This window comes from Helianthus annuus, chromosome 3 (assembly GCF_002127325.2).
Source record: "Helianthus annuus cultivar XRQ/B chromosome 3, HanXRQr2.0-SUNRISE, whole genome shotgun sequence".
NCBI classification, from domain to species: domain Eukaryota; kingdom Viridiplantae; phylum Streptophyta; class Magnoliopsida; order Asterales; family Asteraceae; genus Helianthus; species Helianthus annuus.
Genome location: NC_035435.2, coordinates 28,398,327 through 28,403,501, shown reverse-complemented (window position 1 = coordinate 28,403,501; position 5,175 = coordinate 28,398,327).

The window sequence follows — 5,175 nt, the reverse complement described above, 5'->3', positions numbered from 1 at the left end:
TCACAAGCAATTCTGAACATGACGTACGTACAGATATTTGCCCAAGCTCAATTCCCAGTACAACAAACACATGTGCAACATGCGTCACCGCACCCAACAAACACCCTCGCGCACGACAGCAAGAAACGTTAGCGAACTGCAACAGTACCACAAAGACAGTCATCAAAACATAAGCAGCACTCATAACACATACACTAGCACGGGAAATCCCAACGATACCTACCACACGCGACCCAGAGGGCGCATGCCAGTGCGCGACTGGCTAGGTCCGCGTAGGATGACAGATGAATTCGAAGGGATGTCAGACGAGCATGACCCATCGTACCAAGAAAGATATACCACAAGTGTATTCAGTAGACTACCACCGGGTCATGAGGCATACAAACCCCACGCGTACAGGATACAATCCAGCAGCAGAACATGATTTTAGCTTAAGTTACAGGCCAGAGGGTGTGGATGAAAAATCAAAGTTTTTCAGGGAGATCGCTATGGCTTCACTTGAGAAAACCAAGCTATCGCACAAAGCTGGGAAGTATAACGGGCTCACTGACCCAGACTACCATATACAGATATTCAAAAGTTCAGGAGTTGTAGGAGGCTGGTCACTCCCAGTCTGCTGCCATTTGTTTGTCTAAACTCTCGTCGGCGCAGCGCGCGCGTGGTTTGACAATTTACTAGCAGGGAAGATCAAGTCCTGGATAGACTTTCAAGAAAAATTCTTATCACACTTCAGCCAACAGCACACAGGTACACCAGAGACCCAGCAAATGTTTTAAACATTTAGCATAAAGACAACGAAGGTATAAAAGACTTCATCATAAGGTATAACAAGGAGGGTCTGGAAATAGGCAATGTGGGTGATAAAATCATGCACGCACACTTCATGAGAGCTTTCAAGTGTAATGACTTAATCCAAAGGGTATCTGGAAGTGATGGTTGTTCGAAACATTAGGAGACATTCATTGCGGCTACAAAGATCATTGCACATATAGAGAAAAAATCTAACCGGCTACGAAAGCCGTTAGTACAGTCATAACCAACATGTCAGCTACCAATAGTCCAACAAACGTAACATGAAGGGGTGAAATCCAGCAAGGAAAGCGTATGGTTACAGTGAAAGACCTCATTACTTAGAGGATGTTCGCGCAACCATCAATCGGATCGGGTACAAGAAAGAGGTCAAGCAGGAAAACAGAGAAAGACAGTGGACACCCCTCACCAAAACCCCGTCGGAAGTATTATCCACTGAGAACCACCAGTTCAAAGCCGCACAACAGATGCGCAATAAAAAAGGACAAGATCCGAATCTTTTCTGTGACTACCACAAAGATTCTGGCCACTTAACAGACGATTGCATAAGCTTACAACAAGAAATCGAAAGGGCATTAAAGAGTGGAAAACTGACACATGTGATAAAAATGTCAAGAAAGTGTTGGTGCATGCGTCTGTCGTCTGCGTCTTGTATAGAGTCTTGTATCGTATAGGATAGAACAGGGCACGGAATCCAAGAAATCTGTTATTGGATGTGATTCCGCTCCAAATGACATCATGTCATTTGGAGCGAAACCCCCTATAATCCTGATTCCGCTCGTAATGTGTAGAGCCTGATTCCGCCCGAAAATGTAACATTTGATTCCGCTCGTATTTGTAATGCTGATTCCGCTCCTGTTGCTCATGCATGTTCGAGCGAAATCAGGTCAACTATAAATAGGTGGTCATTTGGAGCGAAATCATATAGTTCTTAGGGTGATTGTCTTCCGGTGAGCCACGAAGTGCTGCCGAAGTGTTGATTCGATTGTAAACGTCATCCAGATCAATATAATCAACAGTTGAAAGTAAATACTCGATGAATTGAACCTGATTTGTTTGTTTCCGCCGCTCAAATCAGGAATAGTTCTTCTGATAGACTCAATTGGGTCCGAAACGCGATCCTACATGTGGTATCAGACCTAAGGAGGAAGAGCTCTTGCCAATTTAGCCGAAAATTCTGTTTTTCTACACCTTCTACACTGTTCTTTGCGAATTGACTGGGAAAATTTGATCGAATTGTTCTGATTTTTGCACAGTATACTCGGAATTAGTATCTAACAAAGCCTTGAAAGTTTCAACAGAAAATTCGAATTAAATCTTGACAAAATTGTGATTCCGCTTGAAAGCCTTCGAGAAAAATATGACGTCATAGTGATTCCGCTTGGAATTGTGGTCTGATTTCGCTCCAAAGTCATCGTGATTCCGCTCCAGATTAAAGATATGAGTGCCGATGACAAGAAGAAATACAAGAATGAGAAAATGATGCTGAGTTTGCTACAACAAGCTGTGAAAGAAGACATCATGGTCTTATTGCAACACAATGGAAGCTCGTATTCAATTTGGAAAGCTTTAAGATCGAAGTTTGTTGGTAGTCAGGAAATGATCAAGAATAAGAAATCTCTGTTAAAGAAAGAATTTGACTTGTTTCGTGGATTGAAAAATGAAAGCACAAAGCAAATCATAGAAAGATATTGCAATTTGTTGGTGAATATGAAAAGGGTAAGCATCAACAAAGATAATGAAGAACTGATAGAGAAGTTAGCAGATGCTTTGCCACACGAAACACGGGGCATATACTTGATGATGCTTAGGAACAAGAAAGGATTTAGCACGTTAACCTTGAGCAAATTCATTGAGAAGTTGGAAGCTCAAGAGATGGAGCAAAGAAAGATTGTTCAAATGAAAGATTTCGACGGTGAACAGGATATCGGGTTGTACTACAAAGCAGGGGTGAATGAGAAATCTACAAATTTATCTCCAAAAGTGGAAACTGCTTACAACGCCAAGAATTCAACCAGAAGTTCATCAAAAGGATCAAGCAGCAACACAAGTTTCTCATCATTTCCATCATTTGATCCGAACATTTCAGCAACAAAGAATGGAAGAAAACTTCAATGCAATATTGTATTAAATCTTGAGAATGATCAAGATTATTCAGATGAAGTTGCTAAAAATCAAATGTCTTTATTAGGAATGGTTTTAGAATCTTACAGCAGTTTTGTTGCAGGTCGTATCGGGAATCCTATGCTTACAAAGGAGGATTACGACTAGATAGATGCTGAAGAGATTGAGCTGATGGACATAAAATGGTGTTTGGCCAGCGTGTTAAGGAGAGCTGAGAAATTCAAGTAGATCACGGGGAGAGATGATCTTCGTGAGGCTAGTGTTTCTACTTTGGGTTTTGACAAATCTAAAGTCACTTGTTTTCGTTGCAGGGAGAAAGGTCACTTCAAGAGGGAGTGCACCAATCGCGAAGCAAGTGGTGCTCAGAATCCCTTCAACAACAACAATGATTACTACCGAAAAGCCATCTACCATCAAGTTGCTCAACCACATCAACATCAAGCTCACACTACGCATGGAAGAAATGTGATTGAAGATTCTGGAAAGAGAGCTTGTGTAGTTAATCAAGATGAAAAGAAGCCATTCAACTGGGACAAATATGTCTCAGCTGATGGAAAAGCTTGTTTGATCGATCAAGATGATGAAAAGCTACCCGAGGGTTTTAGCTGGGAGAATTTCACTTGGGATGATTATATTCCTGATCAAGCCACAGCACATACAGCTCACAAAGCTTTTGTTGCAAGAATTGAAGAAGAGAGTGATGATGATGGAACTGAGTACTATGCTAAATAAATGAGAGATCATTTGAAAATGTTGGCAGAAAGTGACAGCGAGGATGAAAAAGCTAAGAAGAAAAAGAAGAAAATCAAGACACCGGTCAGTAGTGATGATGAAGATGTTCCGGTGATTAGAAGGAAAGTGAAAGAAGTTCCGAAGTTCGAGATTAATGAAGAAGCCATTGCAAAGAAGAGTCCAGTGATTTGTGAAAATTGTGAAGCTGTAAAGAAACAAAACACTTCTTTGATTCACAATATGAACAGATTAAAGGAATCTTATGATGTGCTCAACAAGGCAATGAATATGTACAACGATACTAGTGAAGAGCAAGAAACTGCAATGAAGACACTTTAGGGAGCTTTCATGATCAAGCAGAAAGTTGTAAACAACTACATCGAAAAGTGTGCTGCTCTTGAACAGAAACCAGAACTTCAAAGAATCGAAACTGAAAGAGTTAACCGTTTATTGAAAAGTTACTCATGTACTCTTATGTCATTGACAGGATATATCCCACTGTTGAAGGTATGAAGGCATGGGAAGAAGATGAAGTAATTGTAGAAAAAGATGCTGGAAAAATTGCTGAAAACAAGACTCCTGAAAAGAAGATTGAAAAGAAGAGTGACACGAAGAAAAAGACTGACAAGAAGAATTCTGGTAAGAAACAAGGTGTCAGTTACAACAAGTGTCCACCCCCACTGGAAAATGGATATTTGGCTAGAAATCCAAATGATGAAAGAGCCAAAAAGGCAACAAATTTGCAGTGGGAGTCGGAGTCGTCAGTAAACTTGCCAGATAGTATTGATGTCGTGTTTACATCGTCTGACACTGATCAACAATCTCAACTAATGAAGAAAGTCGTGGTTCATGTGTTAGATAATGATGAGACAGAAGAGTCAAAGTCGGAATCTAGTTCAGAGTCAATGTCTGAGTCCAGCATTCCGAGTCAAACAGAAAAACAGGACAAAATAGTTTATGATAGAAAATTCATGTTATCAAAATCTAATTTGTATGATGAACCGTTTAAAGTTGCTTACACTTTGAATGATTCTGACAAATTATATTCTGATGAGGAATTTCCAATAAGAGGTGTCAAAACCGAACTGATAAACAAGGTTTTCAAACTCACAGAAATTAATATTTCTGAAATAAAAGATTTATATCTTAATGATAAACCTAAAAAATACACTTCAAGAGTACAACAAAGACTAAACAAGAAAAAAAGGTTACAGTTCTGGTTCAGTTTTTCAAAAGAAATCTAACCATAACGGTAATTTCAAAAATAAAGGTTTAGGATTTACTCCAACAGAAAAACAGAAAAATGAAAAATATGTTCGTGATTTTAAATCCAAAATGAAAGAGAAGAAAAGAAAGCATTCTGGAGGCAGCCAAACAATGAGTTCCTTGCAAAGAAGCAAGATGAAATGAAGAAGATGGCTGAGCAGAAGAAAGACACGAGAACCTGTTTCCAATGCAACACTGTTGGACATATTGCCAGAGATTGTTCTAAGGCGATAGCACCAAAAC